We start from the raw sequence: 27622 nt of genomic DNA on the forward strand, positions 1-27622 counted from the left end.
CTGTTACAGTCCAGACCAGAGGGGAAGTGATAAGTCATCCTTTGCCTCCCTTATTAACTTTCCCCTGGGTCTCTGAGGATCCAAACTCAGCTGAAGAAATTCTAGTTATACCATCACTTCAATTAGTAAAACTCCCAAGGGGAGGATTAAAGAGTCTGGTCTTGGATGCAAATGTTATCTTCCCTTTTAACTTGCTTGGATGGCCTTGTCCTCCACCCACTACCACAGCTAAGAATTCTATGAAAGAAGAAGATTTCAGAACTCTTAGTGTTCTAGCCCCAGGTTTCCTGTGATATAATTCAGGTACCTACAGATGTAAAGTTTGAGTAAATGGCTTTGTTTCTGCAGCCAGTAGCATGCCAGAGGGCTCTTATTTTACTGAATACCAAATTAATTATAATTATTAGTTGTAGGACCATGTTTAAAAGGTATTAAAATGAACATATTTATACCCATCCCCTTATAGTCCACCTTAATGTAACTCAATATAATTGATGTAGCCAACTCATACCAAGGTCTCATCCATTTTGTTCATAATATCAAGGTGCCACCCCAAGCTCCAATCAAGACACAGCAGACTGCTATGTCCTTATTCTCCAGAACACAATTAGAGCATCCCATTATTTCAACACTCCAGAGGTTAGCCAAAATCTAAGAGTATTTACTTGACTTCCAAATTCCTAAGAGAGAATTCATTCCAGGTCATTCATTCCAGGTCATTCTCAATGTGACAGAAACAAAATTACCTTTAATCCAGTGGAGGCAATGTCTGTTGTGGGGATTTCATGAAATGAAACTCAAGCTAGACAATTATTTGCCAGAACATAAGGCACCAAAAAGAAAAAGACTCTTTAGAATGTGGTTAGAGCCACAAATATAATAAAAGAAAGAGCAACAGAAAAAGAGAGAATGGGGGACAGGGAGGCTTGGGGGATGAAATTTATCTTGCCTAAAATCAAGTTTCACATAATGGCAGTTAGATTAGCATACACTGGTAAGATTATCTTTCTGGTCCTAAAAATATTCTAACCACCCCCAACCCACCAAGTCATAAAAACTAGAGACAACTAAGCTGGACAGAGTATACTCCTTCCTGTTTCCCATCTCAGAGCAGCTACAAAATTTCCTGAGAATTCTGTTGCTGGAGCTACATGTAAAAGATTATTTATATACACAACAACTTGCAAGTATCCAGTTTCTTCTCTTCTTCCCTCTCCCTGCTTTCCCCTCCCCCACTTTGCACCAGAGAAGCCAAATTTAGGCATGCTTTACAGTTTGAGGACTAATCTGAAAGAGGAAGAAGAATCTGTATACATTGGCTAGCATATATGCCCTGCCCTCTTTCTTCCTGAAAATCGTAGCAACCCATCTTTTCAAAGAAGCTTGTGTAAACAGGCACCCTGTAAACGGAGTGTGCTTTCAAGACCCTTCAGGGTATTCAGATTCACTATGCAGCTCACCAAGACGGTTAGCTCTCCAAGGGACGAATAGATTGGATTTAATGAAGACTTGGAGTGTGCTTCTGAGAATAAATGCAAAAGGACCCCGAACTGTCAATCTTGAAGGCAAAAGGTAACATTTGATATTTCGTGCTATTACTAAAACAGTATGTAGTAAAATTGTGCTGTTAAGACATTTTAGCCAATTCCTAGAAGTTTGGGATTATTAATCTGCTTTGCCTGTTTTAAAATGAAGCTACTACTATGAATTCTTTCTGATTTATTTATTGGCTAGATATCTGATAACTAGTCAGTCTGTCAACAAGTATTGCTAAGTGCTTCTGCTAGGAGCTCAATGTGGCAAAATACAGAGGAGACACTACCCAAGCCTCCAGCTCCTTTGCAATTAAATTAGAAATAGAAGACATAGTTTAAAATCTTCTTTTAAGGACTCAATGAGGTTTCTCTAATCTGTAGTGGCAGTTTCTTTCATTTATGGGAAGAAAATAGAAACTGATAAAAGTAAAATACTGAAGAATGACCTGGTATATTTACAGAGTAGTTTCACATTCATTATCCCATTTGAACTTCTCAACATCCAGCATTTTAGACAGGGTGAGAGTTACTATCCCTATTTTGCAAATAAAGAAATAGATGCAGAGGCATTAACAAATTTGCTAACAAACAGCATACAACTAGAAATTGACAAGTTCTGACTAGCCACTGCAAGTAGGAAGTTCTCACAACTATAAGTGACCATCATGGAATTGCATGATCTATTTAGTAACATAGACATATCTGACATAGACAAGGTTTACATGGAGCCAACACTTCATACATTTAAATCAAAATCTTGGTCAGAAGCATAATTCTATTTAGCAGCAAATAACCTGTTTTCAAGGGTAAACAAATAAAATGAAAAAAAAAAAACCCTTAAATCTAGTAGCTCTGCCTTTCAGTGCTCTGATTCTTTTGAAGGCTACAAAGAAGCCATGACATCATATATTTATCAACTGATTATTGTAAAACAAAATGTAAGTAAACTGGGACTTGGGACTGCAGCATGTTTCAGATATATTAGTGAAATTTGCTCCTAGATAATTTTAAGCTTATAGTATCTATTGCAATCATTAAAAAATATTTTCTATTTTTGTTTTACTATTAATTGCCCAATTAGAACTAAAAGTGGTCTCTGTTTACATAGCAAATAAATGACCTCACGTATTATGTTTATATTTTTAATACACCCTTAATAAAAACTGCTCCCTGGGCCCCCATAATATTTAAATGACTGCACTAGCTGATTAGTTTCTGCAAATGTCATGAATCACCCTGGGAGTCAGTGAACCCAAACAGAATAGGTTAAAGAAAGTCGATTGAGTCCATTCCAAATTCAGCATTTTGGTGTCTTCCTCACCCAGAATCATCAATTTCATTTTTTACTACTTTTCTCTCTTACCCTTAATCAAAGTTTTGATATATTTAGGAAGTACTAATCTGGGATAAAAGCGAGATTCTTCCATGATGCAGAAAATTATAAATTTGCCTTTGCAGGATCACTGGCTGATAATAAGGGATTAAAGGGATGACACTGACCCTTAAGAAATATATCTAATCTTATTTGATGCCATGAAAGCGATCATTATCTCTTAAATACCATAGCTCTGCATGGACCTCTACCTTGATCTTTTTTTTATTTCTTATGTTCTCATTAAAATATCTCAAATCTGCTATAATCTGTTAAACAAGTGTCAGTTAAGTTCAAAACATTATGTAGCACAAAGGTAAGATGTAGTTCCTGCCCTTGAGGAATTTACAATATTGGAGGGCATACAAGACCTACAGAACATAAAAATATGAGACAGTAAACCAACGTTATGTGGTTTTTTGGGAGTTTTTTGTTTTTATTTTAAAGATTGTATTTATTTATTTGTCAGAGAAAGAGAAAGAGCATGACCTGAGCAGAAGGCAGATGCTTAACTGACTGAGCCACACAGGTGTTCCACAATGTCATGTTTTTCATGGTAAAGGAGTTTATGGAAAAAAGAGAGCAATGAGCAGGCTGAATGAAGAAGGCTTAATAGAGGAGATAAAATGAGATAGGCCTAAAAGAATATCTAGGATATGGGACCATGCTTAGCAAACTTTCTGTGCACATAGTAAGTGATGAATATATGTTGTTTGAATTCAATTGTAGTCACAGAAATAATGTCAGAAATATATAGTATCAAGAATGAATTTGACACCTGCAGTGATTTTGACACCTACAGGGTACACACCAAAGAGCCCAATCTGACTAGGGTAAAGGGATTGAGTTGAAGAGTCATAGAAAATCAATTTGGATAGAAATTTAAGACCAAACTATTAGGCACTGAATTCCAGGCACTTTTAAATAGGGAATCTATCAGGAAATTTTGAATAAATGAGAATATGATAGAAAAATGTTTTTAGTAGATGAATCTGGTAGGGTTTCATAGGCCTGACTACATTTGAAAAAACTGGAACTGGAAAAGCTCATGTAAAGTGTAAAAATTAATGGAGCTATAAGCTAGTTTGGTGGCAGTAGAAATGGAATGAAGAAAAACTCAATGAGACATTTAAGAGGAATAATAGATGGAAGTTGGTGAGTGATTAGATATAGGCAGCATAGGAAAATCAGAGCTATCCCTGAGATTTTGAACCTTTGGGATCTGAACAGTGGTTTTACTACTCTTCATAGAATTAGGTAACTTGGAGATGGAAGTGGGGATTGTATGACATGATCAGTTTTTGACCTATTGAGGAGATGGCAAAAATTCCAAGAAATAATGTCTTATGATTGTTGGAAACAATGGCCCTGAATATGAGTGATGAGTAAGAGGTAGAGTCCAAAGTTAATGTGAAGAATATGACAGCCAAGGCCATAAGACTGTCTCATCTTAGAGAAAGCAAATCAAAGATGACCAAAAACTGTAACTTATGCAGGTCATACATTTTGGGTCAAGAGAAAGAAGAGATTCCTGAGAAATAAGTGCCACAGAAATATAATTCTTCTCATCAAAATATACCAAGAGTCTTGAGAGAAGGTATCAAGTTATATATTCTTTTAAACTTCCTCTTCCCAACAATAACTGGCATAGTGCTACATACATACCATGAGCACCCAATAAATATCAAGTTATTCTAATATAAATAAGCATCGAGATCTTTTGTTTCAAGTTATCTTTCAAATTGGACTCTGTCATAAACTCAGTAACAAAACAGTGGCATCTTTAAACTACCTTGCTGCATGGGTTTCAGTGGGAAGGAAACTGGGCCTGGATAACTGGGAGTTCATCCTAGATTTGCCTTTTAATCAGCTGTGTGTTCTCCAACAAGTTATTGAACATCTGTATTTCTTGGTTTCCTCACGTATCCAATGTAATAATGAGCTTATAGAGATATTTTTCAGAACTACTAAAATGATAAATATGAAATTAACTTGAAAATACAAACTACCATCCAAAAGGATTTTGTTTAAATTACATTCTAGGAAAGTAAGACACATAACAAAGTTGATTGCATGTGGAGGGAGTGTGGCCAGTTACTTTCTGCTCCAAGTACTTCACCTCTAAACAGGGACCTTATTCTAAGTAAGCATCAGCAATCTCATCCTACTTTTAGGATGACAGTAGGAGTCAACTCTCTGGTTACCACGAATTCTACTATACCTGTGCAAGTCTTAATGTGAATGCCAATTCGCTGATTTTCACTGAGAAAATGCAACTGCTAAGAAGACTAATGTACTCATAGGAGGTGGTAGTATAACCTCATCTTTACAGAAAAGACAACAAAGTAGGTCATTTAACCTGATTTGATTTTTGGTCCATTTGGTCCACTAATTCATGTTACAATACTGATGCTAATTATAATTACATTTGCTTTCAGCTGATAACTCTTTGTAGGTTGGTAGAAAAGACCACTGTTTAAAGAAGTTGTGCATTACAAAACTTATCTATCATGCTTCCTCATTCCATCCAATGCCACTCCCTCCCATCATAATTTCTCTTTTCTTTATGCCCCACCAGTTTTTCTTCAGTATTTAGGGGAGAATTAGAAAGAAAAAGCTTTAAATGTTTGGGAGAAGTTAGAGAGTTGCCTGGCAGAAATAGGGGGAAAGAGACAAAACAGAAAAGTAAACAAAGACCCTTGAGCACTTAAACAGAGTTGATTTTCTTTTTAGTGAATAAAATGTCATTATCATATTTACAGGGTTTGTAGAATCAATACATCCTGGACATTTGAACATCTACTTAAATGTAGCTAATGGAAAAGGAAAAGGAGCTGAGATCTAGACTTAGACTCCCCTAGAACATTCAGGCTTTCTTCTATTTTCTGTCAATACCTCTTTAAAAAAAAAAAAGGGAAAGAAAAATCCAGTTTGGAATCACATTTTGAAATATCTAACATGTAAGACTCACTGATATTTCTCATCTATTTCAGATTAACAGTCTTTGTTTTTATATAGAGTTGTCATGGATTTTAACATAAGTGGAATTAAGCTAACAATAGCAACACTCAGACATCTCTGACACATCTTATGTATTTATTGCAAAGTTCCTAGGAAGTTCAGGCCTCAGAAAATGTAAAAAGTTTCTTTTCCTTCTAAATTGGTTACCTATTTTGTTTAATCTGAACTTGAATTCTGATTTAAGACAAAGGCCTTCAGTAAAAAAGAGTCTCCTACAGAACAATTAACCTGTTTCTAAAACCCAGGCATCTAAATTCCAAGAAGTTAAAGGCAGGCCTCAGAGTCAGCTGCCAGCAATGACCTCAGAACTTAGGGGGTTTCCAAGTTGTTGGTAATTAGGTAGAGACTTAACAGTCATCCCTGTAAGAAAGTAGGCCCTCCAGTTAGTACTTTACAATAAATTCAAAAGTATATAAGCTGTCTTTAACATATTTCTATCACCCAGACTAAGGGTAGAACTATCTTCCCACTGTGCATCCCCACCAACATCCAGGATAAAACATTTGAGTTCCAGTATTATGTAAAGGGACATACTGTGTCATTAGCTCTGAATGCCACATTCAGGTTCTTTTGGGGCTGAACACTTTCCTTGGTTTGGAATCCAGCTGTCTGGCAAGAGCGGCCCAATTTGATTGGTGCAATGTTCTCCTCTTAATGATAAATAAGCTATCCAAGAAAAAACATCTTAGAGTCGTCAACAATGAAGTATTGACTCTCCTGTAGTTTCTAATACCAGTGAGAATGCTGCTAAGCATTTTCATTGAAATGTCAAGTTAAAAAGTTACTTATTGTGACAGTAAGGTTATTGTGATGACAGGCAGGTCTTTCTACTCCCCTCCCCTCAATTATTTTTGACATGGGGGAAAGTCTCTGTAATCATTAGTACAAACCTGATTGTTTATAGATTAAAATCCCAGAGTGGATGTGTAGCTTTGCTCCAATTAATGACAAATCAGTCGATAAACATTTATTGCACATTTTCTATGGCACAAAACATTGTGATAGGCTAGGTTTGGGGTTCGCAGAGCTTAAGGAAAAAAAAAGGCTGGACTTTTTTTCTCCTACCCTAGAGAAGTTCACAATCTACCTAGGAAGACAAGATTCCTACACATTATAAGCTAGAGGATAGTAGAATACTGACTGTGATATTATTGGTACAGGCAGTAATCATAATACAAGTTGAAAGAAGAGACATATGAGTATAGAATAGGGTGGTCAAAGTAGGTGTCAAGAAGTATAGTATGAGTAGAGAGTCATAAAAAATTACATTTTATTCTTCGGGATTGGGAGGGAGACAAACCATAAGTGACTCTTAATCTCACAAAACAAACTGAGGGTTGCTGGGGGGAGGGGGTTTGGGAGAAGGGGGTGGTATTATGGACATTGGGGAGGGTATGTGTTTTGGTGAGTGCTGTGAAGTGTGTAAACCTGGTGATTCACAGAACTGTACCCCTGGGGATAAAAATATATGTTTATAAAAAATAAAAAATTATATTAAAAAAATTACATTTTATAATGCTTTACAGTTTACAAAGCACTTATATTTGCTGATTCTATTTATTATGCATCCATTCAATAAACACTTGTTGTAGCAGAAGATTAACAAAACATTGTTCCAGTTTATTAACTTGATGGGAGAATTCCCTTCACAGTGTGTATGTGTGTGTATAAATATCAATACCACATTGTACACTTTAAATATCTTCTGATTTTGTCAATTATACCTCAGTAAAGCTGGGAGGAAATTGTCTCTCACTTCCTTGAGCTTATCTTTATAGGATAAACAGCACAACACACTTTTTCCATTTGACAGTAATAGGATACATGGAGAATAGCAAAAACAGCACTGGGGAGTTGGCCAAATAAAAGTAGGGCCCCACTGAACCGTATTTTCATGAAAATTAAGCTTTCTGGATCTTGCTGCTGCTCAGAGAAGTATCTGTCTCAGAAGAGTGAGCCCTAAGTCCCAACCTCCCCCACTTCCTCTTCTGCTGTGGCCCTGCCCTCATCACCCTGTCCTTGTTGGCAGTGTTCCAACACATGCAGACCATCCAGTGCATGCTAGCATTTACTAGAAAGGCAAAGGGAGTCTTAGAGGAGGTTTCAAACTTAATTCAATCATAATACTACATCCAAATGCTGATTTGATCTTTCCGTCTCTCCTGTTGGCTGAATTCAAAAACATTCATTATCAGTTTCACCCAAACCTTATAGTCAGACACATCCTTGGGCCTCTGGATTCCAATCAATCTCTGACCTAGACCACTTTTGAACTGTCCTTCAGCCCCAACAAGCTACATTTTTTTAATTTAAATTCAGTTATCCAAAGTATAGTACATCATTAGTCTTTAATAAAATATTTTGCTTTTTTTGTTTTAAGGCCTTTGTCTTCTGTCCCTTTCTAAATGTGTGGATTCATTTGCCCCACCTCCTTTACTTTCTTCTCCAGTGATTTGTGGTGTTTATCCACAAGTCATAGTCCCCTATACTATTATTTAGTTTTTCAGGTTTCTTTTTAATAGACTTTACCCTGCTAGTGGAGTCCATATTTTACTTCTATTTTATGCCATTATCTAGATTCCTGCACAATAAAGCCTGTACTTCCACACCAAAAACTTGCTTCTTCTTCCACCTCCTCAGGCACACAACTTGGGGAAGTAAGGCAATGTCTTGCTCAAAAGCACCCAATACCACACAATTATTCTTCCAAAGTTGCTCAGTTACCAGGGGAAGAGAACAAAACTGTATGATGTAGACTCACTGTCATTAATAGGGTCACTGTCTAAATGGATATGAGAGACATGTAATCAAAAAGAGTGATTACAGTGATTATTTACAGTAATAAAGAAGGCAATAGAACCACAAGCAAGGGAACATTTATAAAAAATAGCACCTTCAACTTGAATTGTGAAGTATAAGTAGAAATTTGCCAAGCTCACCTCTTTGACTATGTAAGGGTGAAAAAGGATACATAGTTTGAGTATCTTCAGATAGACAAGGCATGACGAGACAGAGACCCTGATATAAATTGATAGGAGAATGCCAGGAGACACTGCAATATAAGAATCAAGAGAACTTTGGGTTCACACATGAGGAATGAGATCAGGGAAGATCAAATATGACTACCTTCATCATAGTTGCCAAATAACTGCAAGACATTTAATGTCAATTTAAAAAAAAAAAAACAGAAAAGTCAGTTGGAACAGTTGATTTGGGAGAGAAGATAGTATATGTGTCTTTAATCATGTTGAAACTGAGGAAAAAGCATTAAGATCCAAGAAAAGAAATCTTATAGGCAGTTGAAAATGAGACTAAAGTTCAGGTGAGTGGTTTGTGGCTGAGACAGAGATTTGAGTCATCCACATGAAAGTGATCTTTTTAAACCATGGGAGTTGGTAGTTTTTCAAGGGAAAGAGAGAAGCAAAGAGCTAAACACCAAAACACCAAACATTTGCATTTCACAGATCTTAGATATACTTAACAACTTCCATTGGCTATCTGAAAAACCGTCATTGATGAAGGGAGACCAAAAAGAAGAGTAGCAGTGTAGTAACAGAACTGGACTGAAAGTTGTAATGCCTGGGTTCTAGTTCTAGTTCCAGCCCTGTCATTCTAGAGAAATTATTCATATTAATTAGATCTGCTCTTTGTCCTCAAAAAAGTCCATAATTTGGTAGTAGAGATTATGTAAATACACAAATTACTATAAGAAAAAGTTAAAAAGGTAGAAATACAAAATTGAATTCCGCAGTTGAACCATTGGCCACTGTGGTCAAATGTTCTCTAAGGTTCTAACATACTGAGAATACCCTGTACTTCCTCCCTTCTAATTTTTCCTTCCACATCTAACCTATCTACTAACCCTCTCCTAACTGTGCCCTCTAGAACCTCATTTTTCATTATAAGTTCCCCTATATCCTAAATCTCTTCAAATAATTCTCCCACCACATCATTGCTTTATGTGAAACCTGATCCTCCCCCATCAAAAGTAAGCTGCTTATTTTTCTACATCCTATCTACTTTGAGACCTAGAGAGTCTGTTGGATGTCTCTTGGCTTCCTGGTGCCACATTAAACTCTTCTACCATAATATGAAAGCCACTCACCTATGCCACCCTTTAATCTTCCTTATTAATATCACCATCTATTGACCTCTTGATTATTTTTCTCTAGCTCACTGAATAATGTAGCATTTGGCTTGTGATCTCCCTCTCTACCTCAAACCCTTCTATCACCTTCATCTTCCATGTAAACAACCAACCTAATACACTGACTTCAAATTACTTGACTTCCTTATCTAGAGCAACCATTCGCATTCCACCTTGCCTACTCATTTCATGGCCACACTTGGAGCCTCATTTATTATCACACAATGAGATCTTAAACTCCAGTGTACCACATTCTGACCACAGACTCCTAGACTTTCAGTTCTATCACACCCTTATTGCCACTACACCACTTCTTTTTTTTTTAAGATTTTATTTATTTATTTGACAGAGAGAAAGACACAGCAAGAGAGGGAACACCACCAAGGGGAGTAGGAGAGGGAGAGGCAGGTTTCCTGCTGAGTAGGGAGCCCACCAAATGTGGAGCTCAAACTCAGGAGCCTGGAATCATGACCCGGCCCAACGCAGATGCTTAATGACTGAGCCACACAGATGCCCCACCACTACACCACTTCTTAAATTTCAGTAAATCTTCTAGTCCCTTGGTCACTCCCTTTTCTCCCAATCTGTTAAAACTTCTTCACAGTTTCACTGTTAACCACTCTTTTAGCAGCAGCATCTTTCAACTTTCTTACCTTACTGTCCTTCCATAAATTTGCCCTATTACTCCCAATCTTATATCAATGTAAGCATTTATAATCTTTTTCTCTCCTAAATCCAGGCTGTTGATAAATCCCAAGCTGGAGTAAATCACACAGTTGTGCAGACTGGGTCCATTAAAAACTCACACTCTCCAATTTCTCTTGGGCCTTCAGTCTCTTCTTGGTCATATTTCTGTCCCATTTCCCAGAACTACCATTCAAACCTTCACTAACTTTCAGAGAACCTGACCCTGAGTGAAGCCCTCTATTTCTCACCAGACATTATTATTTTTATATTTTACCAAGAAAATTAAACCTCTTGGGATGATTAACCTATATCTTTTCTGCTCCACTTCCTCTTTCATTTACATGTCAGTATTGTCAGTATTTTTTCTCACTCTGCACCTTCTAATAGCTCCCTACTCCCTAGAGCATAAACTTGAATTCTCCAGAATAGTATACAAGGTTTTTAATGACCTAGCTCCTGTATTTCTCTCCAACTTGTTTTAAACCCCATAGTCCAATAACATACAGATAAGTACACCCAAACATGCACACCTGCACACACTTTTATCTTACATTTCATCCCTATCACATATTTACTTTTCCTTACACATGTCAGTCTATTTCTCATCTCCAACCCTTTGCTTATTCTACTTTCTTCCCCTGCTGAAAAAGATTTTTCCACCTGCCATACTATTCTATATTTTATAAAACCTTTACTGACATGCATGCACCATTTATATTCCCATTCTATGTCCCTTATAAATTTCTATTAGTGCAGCTGTAATGGTGCAGTGAATTAAATTGTTAACACATCTGTATCTCCCTCTAGTGGAGTGTAAACTTTTAATGGACAGAGTTTGTATCTTATTTTCCAAAGGTCTAGCACAGAACTGACGTATAGTAAGTGGCTTATATATCCCTTTTATTTTTTTAAAAGATTTTATTTATTTATTTGACAGACAGAGATCACAAGTAGGCAGAGAGGCAGGCAGAGAGAGGAGGAAGCAGGCTCCCCGCTGAGCAGAGGGCCCGATGCCGGGCTCGATCCCAGGACCCTGGGATCATGACCCGAACCGAAGGCAGAGATTTAACCCACTGAGCCACCCAGGTACCCCTATATATCCCTTTTAATATGACCAACATATCGCAGTAGTACAGAGGATCACGAAATTTTAAGGGAGAGATGATGTAAGAGATGGTCACTTATTTGTGGAGCATAATAAATAGCATGGAGGACAAGGGGTGTTAGAGAGGAGAAGGGAGTTGGGAGAAATTGGAAGGGGAGGTGAACCATGAGAGGCTATGGACTCCAAAAAACAATCTGAGGGGTTTGAAGTGGCGTGGGGGTGGGAGGTTGGGGTACCGGGTGGTGGGTATTATGGAGGGCACAGATTGCATGGAGCACTGGGTGTGGTGAAAAAATAATGAATACTGTTTTTCTGAAAATAAATTAATTAATTTATAAAAAAAAAAAGATGGTCTTAAAGATGGCTAAAATTACATCTGATAGCAATGAGGAAAAAGAGCATATCAGACAACAAAATGGCCTGAGCAAAGGAAAGGAGGGTGAGGAAGTAACTCTCACTAACACCATCTTAATCATATATTCTGTCAAGCAGAATACAAAGAAGATAATTTCCTAGACAAAAAAAAAAAACAAAAAGCAACAACAACAACAAAAAAAAAGAAAAAAAACACACCTAACCCAGCCCTACAAGAAACACTAAAGGGGAGTCTTTGAATGGGAAAGAAAGACAAAAAGCAAAAAAGACTCTAAGGAAAAGAGAAAATCTCCAGAAACAACAACAAAACAATTAATAAAATGGCACTAAATTCATATCTATCAGTAATCACTCTGAATGAAAATGGACTATATGCTCCAATCAAAATAAAAAAGACATAGAGTGTTAAGATGGAATAAAAAAAAATGAAGACCCATCTATATGCTGCCTACAAGAGACTCATTTTAGACCTAGAGACACTTACAGATTGAAAAAAAGAGGATGGAGAAACATTTATCTTGCAAATGGACATCAAAAGAAAACCAGAGTAGCAATACTTATCTGACAAAATACATTTTAGCCAAAGACTGTAAGAAGAGATGAAGAAGGCACTGTAATAAAATAAACAGATCTATCCAACAAGATCTTATAATTGTAAGTATCTATGCCCTGAAGTTGAGAGAACCCAAATATGTAAAACAATTAATAATAAACATAAAGGAACTCATTGATAATAATACAATTAGAGTACAGGACTTGAACACTCCACTTACAGCAATACAGAATATCTAGCATAAAATCAACAAGGAAACAATGGCTTTGAGTGACATACTGGACCAGATAGACTTAACAGATACACTCAGAACATTTCATCCTAAAGTAGCAGAACACATTCTTTTTAAGTGCACATGGGACATTCTTAACAAGAGACCACATACTGGGTCACAAATCAGGCTTCAACAAGTAAAAAAGATGGAGATTTATACAATGCATATTTTCCAACCACAATGTTATGAAACTTGAAGTCAACCACAAGAAAAATTTGGAAAGACCACAGATACATGGAGACTAAGGAACATCCTACTAAAGAATGAATGGGTCAACTAGAATAGAAAGTAACAAATAAAAATATGTGGAAAAAATGAAAACATGATGGTACAAAACCTTTGAAATGCACCAAAAGCAGTCAGAGGGAAATATATAGCTATACAGACCTACCTCAAGAAACAAGAAAAATATCAAATACACAACCTAAGCATACACCTAAAGGAGCTGGGAAAAGAATAAAAAATATAAAAAGAATTTTTAAAAGATCCTAAAACCAGAAGAAGGGAAATAACAAAGATTAGAGCAGAAATAAATTATATAGAAACAACAAGTAGAACACAACAACGAAACCAGGACCTGGTGGTTCTTCTTAAGGATTAATAAAATTGACAAGCTTCTAGCCAGGTTTATCAAAAAGAAAAAAGAGAAAGGACCCAAATAAATAAAATAATGAATAAGAGAAGAGAGACCACAACCAACACCAAGGAAATACAGACAATTATAAGAGAATATTATCAGCATACTGATAATCACCAAAGAAATTGAATCAGTAATTTAAAAATCTCCCATAAAACAAAAGTGCAGAGCCAGATGGTTTCCCAAGGGAATTCTACCATACATTTAAAGAAGAGTTAATACTTATTCTTCCAAATAGTTCCAAAAAATAGAAATGGAAGAAAAATTTCCAATCTCCTTCTATGAGGTCAGCATTACCTTGATTACAAAACCAAAGACCCCACTAAAATGAGAATTACAGGCCAGTATCCCTGGTGAACATGGATGCAAAAATTCTCAACAAAATACTAGCAAATTGAATCCAACAGTACATTAAAAGAATTATTAAAAAAAGAAGAATTATTCACCACAATCAAGTGGGATTTATTCCTGGGCTGCAAGCATGCTTCAATATTCACAAATCAATCAAAGAGATACACCACATTAATAAAAGAAAGGATAAGAAACATATGATCCTCTCAATAGACATAGAAAAAGCATTAGATGAAGTACAGCATTTATTCTTTTTTTTAAATTTTATTTATTTATTTGACAGAGATCACAAGTCGGCAGAGAGACAGGTGGAGGGTGGGGGGACACAGGCTCCCCGTGGAGCAGGGAGCCTGATGCGGGGCTCAATCCTAGAACCCTGAGATCATGACCTGAGCTGAAGGCAGAGACTTTAACCCACTGAGCCACCCAGGTGCCCCCACCCAGGTGCCCCCAGCATTTATTCTTGATAAACTTCCCCAATAGAGTAGAGATAGAGGGAACATATGTCAACATCATAAAGACCACAGATGAAAGAGCCACAGCTAGTATCATCCTTAATGGGGAAAAACTTGGACTTTTTACACTGTGGTGACAAACAAGACAAGGATGTCCACTCTCACCTTTATTAGTTGACATAGCACTGGAAGGCCTAACCTCAGCAATCAGACAACAAAAAGAAATAAAAGGCATCCAAATTGGCAAGGAAGAAGTCAAACAGTCACTATTTTCAGACAACATGATTCTCAATGTAGAAAACCTGAAAGACTCCACCAAAAAAATATTAGAACTGAGACACAAATTCAGCAAAGTCATAGGATACAAAATCAACATACAGAAAACCGTTGCATTTCTACATAGCAATAATGAAGGAGCAGAAAGAGAAATCAAAGAATTGATCCCATTTACAATTGCAACAAAAACCAAGAGATATTTAGGATTAAATCTAACAAAAGAGGTAAAAGACCTGTACTGAAAGCTTTAGAACACTATGAAAGAATTTCCATTTTTTTGTGTGTTTATCTTCAATTTCTTTCATAACAAAGAAATGGAAAAACATTCCATTCTCATGGATTGGAACAACAAATATTGTACAAATGTCTATACGATTCAATCTACACATTTAATGCAGTCTCTATCACAATACCACCATCACTTTTCTCAGAGCTAGAATAATCCTAAAATTTGTATGGCACCACAAAAGACTCTGAATAGCCAAAGCAATCTTGAAAAAGAAAAGTAAAGCTGGAGGTATGATAATTCTGGACTTCACATTATATTACAAAGCTGCTGTCATCAAGACAGTATGGTACTGATGGCCCTTCTTTTCACGATGTCGTACCATACTGTCTTGATGACAGCAGCTTTGTAATATCATGTACCCCAATGTTTATAGCAGCAATGGCCACGGTCGCCAAACTATGGAAAGAACCAAGATGCCCTTCAATGGATGAATGGATAAGGAAGATGTGGTCCATATACACGATGGAGTATTAGGCCTCCATCAGAAAGGATGAATACCCAACTTTTGTAGCAACATGGACGGGACTGGAAGAGATTATGCTGAGTGAAATCAGTCAAGCAGAGAGAGTCAATTATCATATGGTTTCACTTATTTGTGGAGCATAACAAATATCATGGAGGACAAGGGGTGTTAGAGAGGAGAAGGGAGTTGGGGTAAATTGGAAGGGGAGGTGAATCATGAGAGACTATGGACTCTGAAAAACAATCTGAGGGGTTTGAAGTGGTGGGGGTGTGGGAGGTTGGGGTACCAGGTGGTGGGAATTATAGAAGGCACAGATTGCATGGAGCACTGGGTGTGGTGAAAAAATAATGAATACTGTTTTTCTGAAAATAAATAAATTGAAAAATTATTAAAAAAAAAAACAGACCGTATGGTACTGGCACAAAAACAGACACATAGATCAATGGAACAGAATAAAGAACCCAGAAACGGACCTTCAAGTCTACGGTAAAGTAATCTTTGACAAAGTAGGAAAAAAATGTCCAATGGTGGGGAAAAAAAAAACCTGTCCCTTCAACAAATGGTGTTGGGGAAAATGGACAACAACATGCAAAAGAATGAAACTAGACCACTTTCTTACACCATACACAGAAACACAAAATCAAAACACCATCAAAATCCTAGAGAACACAGGCTGTAACCTCTTTGTCATCAGCTGTAGCAACTTTTTCCTTGATCTGTCTCCTGAAGTAAGGGAAACAAAGGCAAAAATAAACTCTTCAGACTTCATCAAGATAAAATGCTTCTGCACAGTGAAGGAAACCATCAACAAAAAAGGTAACCTTTGGAACTGGAGGAGATATTTGCAAATGACATATCTGATAAAAGGTTAGGATCCAAAATCTATAAGGTTTTTATAAAACACCCAAAAACAAATAATCCAGTTAAGAAATGGGCAGAAGACATGAATAGACATTTTTCTGAAGACATAATTAATGGCCACCAGACACATGAAAAGATGCTCATCACGCATCATCAGGGAAGTACAAATCAAAACTACAATGAGATATCACCTAACACCTGTCAGAATGGCTAAAATCAAGAACACAAGTAACAACAGATGTTAACAAGGATGCAGAGCGAGGTGAACCTTCCTACACTCTTTTTGGGAATGTAAAGTGGTTCAGCCAGCGTGAAGAATTGTGTGGAGGTTCTTCATAAAGTTAAAACAAGAATACCCTATGATCCAGCAATTGCACTACTTGGCATGTACCCAAAGGATACAAAATACTGATTCAAAAGGATCCCACTGTTTATAGCAGCATTATCAACAATAGCCAAATTATGGAAAGAGCCCATGGATCCAACAACTGGTGAATGGATAAAAAAAAGTCTTGGCATATCTATATGGAATATATTACTCAGTCATAAAAAAAGAATAAAATTTTTCTATTTAAAACATCATGGATGGAGCTAGAGAGTGTATTATGCTAAGTGAAACATGTAATAAGCTAAATGAAATATGCTAAGCAAAATAAGACAAATGCCATATGATTTCACTCATATGTGGAATTTAAGAAATGAAACAGATGAACATAGAAAAAAATAAGAGAGAGACAAACCATAAAATAGACTCTTAACTATAGAGAACAAATTGAGGGTTGCTGGAGGGGAGGTGGGCACGGTGATATGGGTTAAATGGGTGGTGGGTATTAAGGAGGATACTTGTGATGAGAACGAGATGTTATATGTAAGTGATGAATCACTAAATTCTACTTCACTTCTGAAAATAATATTATACTATATGTTAACTAACCTGAACTTTAAAAAAAAACTTGAAAGGAAGGAAGAGAAAGAAAGAAATAAAGAAAGATAGATAGAGGAAGGAAGGAAGGAACGAACGAACGAACGAACGAACTACACAGGCTTATTGGGCATTCACCTTAGTTACATCTTCTAACACATTTCATTTTTCGAAGTAATTTAGAATTCTAACCCCTACCTGTACATTGGTAACATCTGCATAAAATAATAATTCTGTTTCCTTGCCTATTATTGAGGATATCAGTAACAGTGGTAGGCCAAGGCCAAACCTGTAAAATATGGCTTCTATTAGTCTCAGACCAACACAGATCAATTATCATTCTCAAACATATTCCTGCCAATTCAATACTAATCATTAACATCTCTGAGGGCTTATCATGTCCAAACTCTGAACTAAGCTTGTTGAGAAAACAAAAATGAGAAATCATGGTACCTGCCCTAAAACCTATGGATGAGAAGAGCTGAGCCAAGTACATAAACAGAAATAATAGAGGTTTAGAATATATTCTTAATAAATTGAATATAATATTAGGCATAAAGTAGTAAGTTGTAGAATTATACCACATTTTTCTGCTTTATTATTGAGTGTTACAAAGGATAGAATTTAAGTTTTAAATCAGCCTTTCTCTTTACAAAATCAGCTTAATTTCCTCTTAATACTTCTAGTACTTAATATTTTTTTCTTATTTAATTTTTTAAGTTTTTATTTAAATTCCAGTCAGTTAACATACACTGTAACATTAGTTTCAAGTGTACAATACAGTGATTCAACACCTCCACACATCTCCTGGTGACATCACAAGTGCATTCTTTAATCTCCCCCACATATTTAACCCATTCCCCCCACCCAACTCCCCTCTGGTAACCTTTAGTTTGTTCTCTATATTAATAGTCTGTTTCTTGGTTTGCCTCTCACTTTTTTCCCTTTGTTCATTTGTTTTGTTTCTTAAATTCCATATATGAGTGAAATAATATAGTATTTGTTTTTCTCTGACTGGCTTATTTCACTTAGCATAATACTCTCTAACTCCATCATGTACTTGCAAATGGCAAGATTTCATTTTTTTTATGACTGAATAGTATTTCATTGACTATATATCCATTCATTGATCATGAATTTTGGAGCTGTTCCCATAAATTTTTTGTTTACATAATTTGGCTATTGTAGATAATGCTGCTATAAGCATCAAGGTGCATGTTTCCCTTTGAATTAGTGTTTTTGCATCCTTTGGGCAAATACCTTTTAGTGAGATTACAGGATCATAGAGTATTTCTATTTTTCACTTTTTGAGGGACCTCCTCACTGTTTTCCACAGTGCCTGAAACGGTTTGCATTCCCAATGACAGGGCAAAAGGGTTCCCCATTCTCTACATCTTCAGCAACATCTGTTGTTTCTTGAGTTCTTAATTTTAAGCCATTCTGATAGGTGTGAAGTGATATCTCATTGTAATGTAATTTTGATTTGCATTTCTTTGTTGATAAGTGATGCTGAGCATCTTTTCATGTACCTGTTCACCATGTCTATGACTTCTTTGGAAAAATGTCTATTCATATCTTCTGCCCACTTGTTAATTGGATTATTCATTTTGGAGGTATTGAGTTTTATTATCAGATATGTCATTTGCAAATATTTTCTCCCACACACTGCCTTTTAATTTTGCTGATTATTTATTTTGCTATATAGAAGATTTTTATTTTGATGTAGTCCCAATAATTTATTTGTGACTTTGTTTTCCTTGTCTGAGAAGACATATCTATAAAGAAGGTACTATGGCAAATATGAAAGAAGTTACTGCTCTGCTATCTTCTAAGATTTTTCTGGTTTGAGATCTCACAGGTCTTTCACCCATTTTGAACTTATTTGTGTATATGGTGTAATAAAGAGGTTCAGTTGCATTCTTTTGCATGTTCCTGTCCATTTTTCTCAATACCATTTGTTGAAGAGACTGTCTTTTCTCCATTGGAAATTCTTTGCTGCTTTAATTGACCATATAATTGTGGGTTTACTTTTGGGTTTTCCATTCTACTCTATTGACCTATTTATTTATTTTGTGTCAGTACCATATTGATCACTATAGCTTTGTAATACAACTTTAAGTCTGGAATTGTTGTGCCTCTGGCTTTGCTTTTCTTTTTCAAGGTTGCTCTAGCTATTTGGGGTTTCCACACAAATTGTGGGTTTGTTCTAGTCTTGTAAAAAATGCTACTGGTCTTTGTCTTTCTCCGCTTGACTTATTTCGCTAAGCATGATACGCTCTAGTTCCATCCATGTTGTCGCAAATGACAAGATTTCATTTCTTTTGATGGCTGCATAGTATTCCATTGTGTATATATACCACATCTTCTTGATCCATTCATCTGTTGATGGACATCTAGGTTCTTTCCATAGTTTGGCTATTGTGACTATCATATGATCTCCCTGATATGAGGAAGTGGTGATGCAACATGGGGGCTTAAGTGGGTACGAGAAGAATCAATGAAACAAGATGGGATTGGGAGGGAGACAAACCATAAGTGACTCTTAATCTCACAAAACAAACTGAGGGTTGCTGGGGGGAGGGGGTTTGGGAGAAGGGGGTGGGATTATGGACATTGGGGAGGGTATGTGTTTTGGTGAGTGCTGTGAAATGTGTAAACCTGGTGATTCACAGACCTGTACCCCTGGGGATAAAAATATATGTTTATAAAAAATAAAAAATTATATTAAAAAAAATGCTACTGGTATTTTTTTTAATTTATTTATTTATTTTAGAAAAAGAGAGCATGAGCAGCGGTGGGGTGTAGGTAGAAGGAGAGAGAGCGAATCTCAAGAAGACTCTCCACTGAGTGTGGAGCCTAATGCCAGGCTCAATCCCACAACCCTGAAATCATGACCAGAACCTAAATCAAGAGTCATATGCTTAACCAACTGAGCCTCCCAAGCACCCTAGAAATGCTGTTGGTATTTTGATAGGGATTACATTAAATGTGTAGATTGCTTTGAGTAATATGGACATTTTAACAGTACTTTTTTTTCCAATCCATGAGTATAAAATGTCTTCCATTTCTTTGTGTCATCTTCAATTTCTTTCTTCAGTGCTTTGCAGTTTTCAGAGTGCATATTTTTTATTCCTTTAATTAGGCTTATTCTAAGGTGTCTTATAGTTTTGCAGTAGTTGTAAATGAAATTGGTTTCTTAATTTCTCTTTTAGCTGCTTCATTATTGCTGTATAGAAATGAAACAGACTTCTGTATGTTGATTTTGTATCCTGTGACTTTAATGAATTCATTTATGAGATCTAGCAGTTATTTGGTGAGTCAAGTTTTCCACATGGAATATCATGTCTTCTGCAAATAGTGAAAGTTTTACTTCTTCCTTGCCAATTACAATATCTTTTATTTCGTTTTGTTTTCTTATTGTTATAGCTAAGACTTCCATTACTATGTTGAGTTAAAATAGTAAGAAGGGACATATCTTTCTTGTTCCTGACCTCAGCAGAAAACTCTCAGTTGTTCCTCCATTGAGAATGATATTAGGTGAAGAGTTTTCATACATGACCTTTATTATGCTGAGATATGTTCTTAATGTGATGTATCATGTTGATAGATACACAAATATTAAACTATCCTTACAACATAGGAGTAAATCCCACTTGATCATGGTGAACAATTTTTTTAATACATTGTTGGATTTAGTTTACTAGTATTTTATTGAGGATTTTTGTGTCTGTGTTCATTTTCATTTGCTTCATTTAGTTCATTTAATTCATTTAGTTCTCATCACTTAGTTCTCTTTTTAGTGGTGTCTTTATCTAGTTTTGGTATCAGGGTAATGTTGGCCTCATAGAGTGAATTTGGAAGTTTTCCTTTATTCCTCATTTTTTGAGAATAGTTTGAGAAGAATAGATATTCACTCTTTATATTTGGCAGAATTCACCTGTGAAGCCATCTGCTCCTGGAGTTTTGTTACTTGGGAGTTCAATTTCTATACTGACTTTCTGTATCAAAGTTTTTCCATTTTTCCTTTTTCAGTTTTGGTGGTTTTATGTTTCTAGGAATTTATTCACTTCTTCCAGGTTATGCCATTTGTTGGCATATAGTTTTCATAATGTTCTGATTATATTTCTTTGGTGTTGGTTGTTACTTATCCTCCCATTCTGATTTTATTTGAGTCCTTTCTCTTTTTTTCTTGATAAGTCTGGGTAAAATTTTATCAATTTTATAAATTGTTTCAAAGAACAAGCTCCTAGTTTCATTGATCTGTTCTACTGTTCCTTTAGTTTCCATATCATGTATTTCTGCTCTAGTCTTTATTATTTTCTTCCTTCTTCTGGTTTTAGGCTTTGTGTGTTTTTCTTTTAATAGCTCCTTTAGGTGTAAGGTTAGGTTATTTATGTGAGATTTTTCTTGTTTCTAGGTAGGTCTATATTGTTACAAACTTCCTGCTTAGAACTACTTTTGCTGCATCCAAAAAGTTTTGGATCATTGTGCTTTCATTTACATTTATTTCTGTGTACTTTTTTTTCTATTTTATTTTTTTTTAATTTTTAATTTTTTATTTTTTATAAACATATATTTTTATCCCCAGGGGTACAGGTCTGTGAATCACCAGGTTTACACACTTCACAGCACTCACCAAAGCACATACCCTCCCCAATGTCCATAATCCCACCCCCTTCTCCCAAACCCCCTCCCCCCAGCAACCCTCAGTTTGTTTTGTGAGATTAAGAGTCACTTATGGTTTGTCTCCCTCCCAATCCCATCTTGTTTCATTGATTCTTCTCATACCCACTTAAGCCCCCATGTTGCATCACCACTTCCTCATATCAGGGAGATCATATGATAGTTGTCTTTCTCTGCTTGACTTATTTCACTAAGCAGGATACGCTCTAGTTCCATCCATGTTGTCACAAATGGCAAGATTTCATTTCTTTTGATGGCTGCATAGTATTCCATTGTGTATATATACCACATCTTCTTGATCCATTCATCTTTTGATGGACATCTAGGTTCTTTCCATAGTTTGGCTATTGTGGACATTGCTGCTATAAACATTCGGGTGCACTGTGTACTTTTAATTTCTTATTTGATTTCCTGGTTGATCCATTCTTTGTTTATAGCATGTTGTTCAACCTACATGTATTTGTGGTCTTTCCAAACTTTTCCTTGTGGTTGACTTCTGGTTTCATAGCATTCTTGTCAGAAGAAATGTATGGTATATGCTTGATATTTTTGAATTTGTTGAGACATATGTTTTGGGCTAATACATGATGTATTATGGGGAATGTTTTGTGTGTACTTGAAAAGAATGTGTATTCTGCACTTTTAGGATGGAATGTACTGAATATAGTTATTAAGTCCATCAGGTCAGATGTGTCATTTAAAACCATTGTTTTCTTGTTGATTTTATGCTTAGATGACCTGCCCATTGATGTAAGTAAGATGTTAGAGTCCATACTATTATTATGTTATTACCAATGAGTTCCTCTGTGTTTGTTATTAATTATTTTTTATGTTCCAGTGTCCCATACTGGGTGCATAATTATTTACAAATGTTTTATCTTCTGTTTGGATTGCCCCCTTGATTATTACATAGTGCCCATCATTTTTTTGTCTTGTTAAAGTCCTTGTTTTGAAGTCTATTTTGTTTGATATAAGTATTGCTATTCCTGCTTTCTTTCCACATCCATTTGCATTATAATTTCTCATTCTTTCACTTTTAATCTGAAAGTGTCTTTAGGTCTAAAATGAGTCTTTTGTAAGACACATCTCTAAAGGCAAGGGAAACAAAAGCAAAAATGAACTTTTGGGACTTAATCAAGATAAAAAGCTTCTGCACAGCAAAGGAAACAGTCAACAAAACAAAAAGGCAACCTAAAGAATGGGATAAGATATTTGCAAATGACACTATAGACAAAGGTTGATGTCCAAGATCTACAAAGAACTTCTCAAACTCAACACCCAAAAACCAAATAATCAAGTCAAAAAATGGGCAGAAGACATGAATAGACACTTCTCCAAAGAAGACATACAAATGGCTAACAGACACATGAAAAAACTGTTCATTATTAGTCATCAAGGAAATTCAAATCAAAACTGCATTGAGATTACAACCTTACACCAGTTAGAATGGCAAAGATCGACAAGGCAAGAAACAGCTGTTGGAGAGATTGTGGAGAAAGGGGAACCCTCTTACACTGTTGGTGGAAATGTAAATTGGTACAGCCACTTTGGAAAATAGTCTGGAGTTTCCTCAGAAAATTAAAAATAGAGCTATACTGTATCCCAACAATTGCACAACTATATATTTACCCCCAAAGATACAGATGTAGTGGAAAGAAGGGCCATATACACCCCAATGTTCATAGCAGCACTGTCCACAATAGCCAAACTGTGGAAAGAGTCAAGATGCCCTTCAACAGATGAATGGATAGAGAAGATGTGGTCCATATACACAATGGAATATTACTCAGCCATCAGAAAGGATGAATAACCAACTTTTCCAGCAACATGGACGGGACTGGAGGAGATTATGCTGAGGGAAATAAGTCAAACTGAGAAAGTCAATTATCATATGGTTTCACTTATTTGTGGAACATAAGGAATAGCACATAGGACATTAGGAGAAGGAAGGGGGAAATGAAGGGGGGAAAATCGGAGGGGGAGACAAACCATGAGAGACTATGGACTCTGAGAAACTAACTGAGGGTTTTAGAGGGGAGGAGGGTGGGAGAATGGGTGAGCCTGGTGATGGGTATTAAGGAGGGCACATATTGCATGGAGCACTGGGTGTTTCATGCAAACAATGAATCATGGAACACTACATCAAAAACTAATGATGTGCTGTACGGTGACTAACATAACATAATTAATTAACTAATTAATTAATTAAAATGAGTCTTTTGTTGGCAGCATATACTTAGGTCTTGTTTTTTTGTCCATTCTGACACCCTATGTCTTTTGACTGGCGTGTCCATTTACATCAAAGTAATTGTTGATAGATAGGTATTTGTTGCCATTTTATTACTTTTTTGTGTTTTTTTTCTAGAGATTTTCTCTGTTCATTTCTTGTCTTTCTTTCATATTTCCTGGTTTTATTTAGTGATATATTTGGATTTCTTTCTCTTTATTCTTTGCATATCTTTTAGTGGGTTTTTTAAATATATGGTTACCATTATACATGTATATAACCTCTTCTGTACATAGCAGTCCATATTAAGTTGATGATCATTCACATTTGAACCCATTCTTTTTTCCTTTACTTGTCACATTTTTGGTGTATGTTATTATATTCTATATCCTTTTTCTGTGTGAGTCCCATGACTAATTTTTACAGAAACACTTATTTTTACTGCTCTTGTGTCTCCTGCATTTATGTTGTCACGTTTTGTCTCTCCTTTCCACTAAAGATCCCCCTTTTATATTTCTTGTTGAGCTGGTTTAGTGGTCACAAACTTCTTTAGGTTTTATTTGTCTGGGAAACTCTATCTCTCCTTCGATTCTGAATGATAGTCTTGCTGGGTAGAAGATGGCTGGCTTCAGATTTTTCCCATTCAGCACTTTGAATATATCATGCCACTGCCTTCTGGCTTGCCAAGTTTCTGTTTATAGATCTCCAGCTAGCTTTATGGGTCTTTCCTAATAAGTTAAGGAATACTTCTGTCTTGCTACTTTTAAGATTTTTTTCTGTATCACTTTTCAAATTAATTTCAATATGTCTTGGTGTTACCTTTGTTGATTCTGATGGGAGTGCTCTGTGTCTCTTTATCTGGATGTCTCTTTCCTTCCCCAGATTAGAAAAGTTTTTCAGTTGTTATTTCTTCAAATAAATATTCTGCCCCATTTTCTCTTTCTTCTTATGGGACTCCTATAATACAAATGTTATTACATTTGATGGAGTAATTGAGTCCCCTAAGCTTATTTTTATTTTGTATAATTCTTCTTTCTCCTTTTTGTTCAGTCCCATTGCTTTCCATTACTTTGTCTGGGTCATTAATTTGTTTTTCTGCCTATTCTAGCCTGCTGTTCATTCCATGAAACTTGATTTTAATCTCATTTGTTACATTCTTCATCTCTTTGATTCTTTTTGGACTCTTTTATCCCTATGGTAAAGGTCTCCCTTATGTCTTCTTTTCTCAAGCCCAGTGAGTAAACTTATGATCATTGTTTAAGTTCTCCATCAGACATTTTACTTATATTTGTTTCACTTAGGTCTCTGGCAGCGGCCTTATCTTGTTCTGTCTTTTGGGATAAATTCCTCTGTCTTCACATTTTGTCTCAGTCTCTGCTTTCTTCTTTATGTTAGAAAAAATGGTTTTATCTCCTGCTCCTGAAAGTAATGGCCTTGTGAAGAAAAGATCATGTAATTCCCAGGGCCTGGTGCTTCAGGAAGTAACTCCAGTGTGTGTTGTGTGTTCTCTGTTGTTCTGTTCTGGCTTCTCTAACCTTCAAGTCTGTCATCTGCAGAGGTTTTCCTTGACTGCTGTGGGCAGTGTTTGGTCCCTGGCCTTTGTGGAAAATTTTAGCTAAGCGTGCTCTTGTCTGCTTATGCAATGAGACTTATCACCACCTCTACTGGAACTGAAGCCTTGCAAAATTCTCTGGTCTGTAAAATGGTGTGAGGAGGGATTTGTGCTAGTCTTCTGGTGGAGGTACCTGCCACCCTGGGACTGAGGAAAGGGTGACAAAGAAGGGCAATTCCACAAGAGCACAGGGGAGTGGGGCTTAGTGTAAGCAATTTAGGCAGCCAGTATCAGTGCTCTGCTATTTGCTCTAGGTGGTTCTGTGTTTATGCTGAGGGGTGGGGGAGGGAAATGTTGCCAGCCAGCAACTTTTTCCCTGAGAGGTATCTCCATGAATGCTGCATCTCAATGAAGTGCTCTGAGAAGAAATAATAATCTCTTCACTGTGTGCCCCAAGTGCTCTTTGTGCTCTTCAGATTGCTGTTTCCACCCTGTCTGCCAGTTGTTTGCCTGTCTTCTCTGAAGGAGCAGTGCATTGCTTTCAGGGCTCTATCCCAGCCAAGCATGCTGACCATTTAAATACTAGGCTTTAAGCCCTACTGGTTGTAAGAACTCTTGAAATTCAGCCCCTCTTGTTTTCCACACCAATGGCTTTGGGGGAAATTTTTCCTTGTACATTTCCTTGTGTGTTCATCACTTTCTTGCCCTTCTCCAAGGACCATGGCCCCTTCTCCTCCACAACACCCACAGTCTATTTCTTCCTTAAACCACCTCTCAGCATTCCTGCCTTCTTCAATATGATGTTTCCCCTCCCCCTTTCTGGTTTTTTTCTGTCTATCTTCAAGTCAATTTCTGGAGTATTTAGGATAATTTGAGAACTATCTAGTTGTGTTTGTGGGACAAGGCAAACCTAGGGCCCTCTTACTCAGCTGCTACCTTTCTGCTCCTCATTTAGTATTTACTACAAATTGATCTTGTATTTTTACCAATCTTTTAGATATAGAAATACAGAAGTTAAACTTAGAGATTCAGTTTCCAACCTTATCCTTAAAATTTCTGTTCAACCTCAGTAAGTTTAGTTGAATATTTAATAGTTTGACGTAATTTAGACAGGACTCAATAGACATTTCATTTTATTCTATTCATGACAAACAATAAGCCATTAATCAAATAATTAAAACAGAAGAGTTTTGCTCAATTAAATTAAGTTTAGTTAAGTTTTCATCTGCCATTGCATAGTCATAATCCATTTCCATTTCACTGTATTCACTAAGAATAGATAACTAGGGATGTACTAGCCAAAGTCTCAAAAATGTATACATTCCTGAGAAAAAATGTAACTGCATTACTGTTCTGTGACATTTATAGAAGTAAGGCATAGTCTGTTCCTCCACACTAAAGGCTACCCAATATTGAACAACTGGATGATCTAATTCCCCACTGATTCTTTAATGGCATTTTGTGCCTTTTTAAAAGAGCTTCTTTCCATACTGGAAAATCTTGCCTTTATCTGGAAGCTTTCAGTTTCATTTCTAGCTTTTCCTCTAGGATAACCAGGAGACTTCGCCTGGACTCTAGGCAAAGATTTCTGATCATCTTTTTATGTTGGAGCATTTATATGCCGACTACAACTGTTTCACTCACACCTTACCAGGAAAAAAAGTGTCTGAGAAGAAATGAACACCCACTTGAAGAACTTTAACCAATTATCCTTAGATTTCTATGTATAAACCCACACTTCTATTGCTGCTACTCTTTGTAGATTTTTCTAGCTTGCCTTTGGACAACACTTTCCTCCCTAGAAAATCCCTCCTAGACATTTCTTCTTTGGAAGGTG

General features: G+C 36.3%; 1 protein-coding gene across 3 annotated transcripts in view; it reads left to right on the top strand.

The window, feature by feature from the left end:
- The first annotated feature begins 1193 nt into the window (after positions 1-1193).
- Positions 1194-27622, top strand: part of CYSLTR1 (cysteinyl leukotriene receptor 1) — a 56140-nt gene continuing 29711 nt past the window's right edge. The window contains exon 1 of one of the 3 annotated variants that reach the window (XM_004777095.3): positions 1194-1572. The gene's annotated coding sequence lies outside the window, so the exon portion shown is untranslated. The remainder of the gene's footprint in view (positions 1573-27622) is intronic. The other 2 variants (XM_004777096.3, XR_001177034.2) reach the window with 2 other exon arrangements.

Source organism: Mustela putorius, unplaced genomic scaffold (assembly GCF_011764305.1).
Source record: "Mustela putorius furo isolate JIRA1106 unplaced genomic scaffold, ASM1176430v1.1 tig00003862_pilon_pilon_pilon, whole genome shotgun sequence".
In the NCBI taxonomy this organism is placed as follows: domain Eukaryota; kingdom Metazoa; phylum Chordata; class Mammalia; order Carnivora; family Mustelidae; genus Mustela; species Mustela putorius.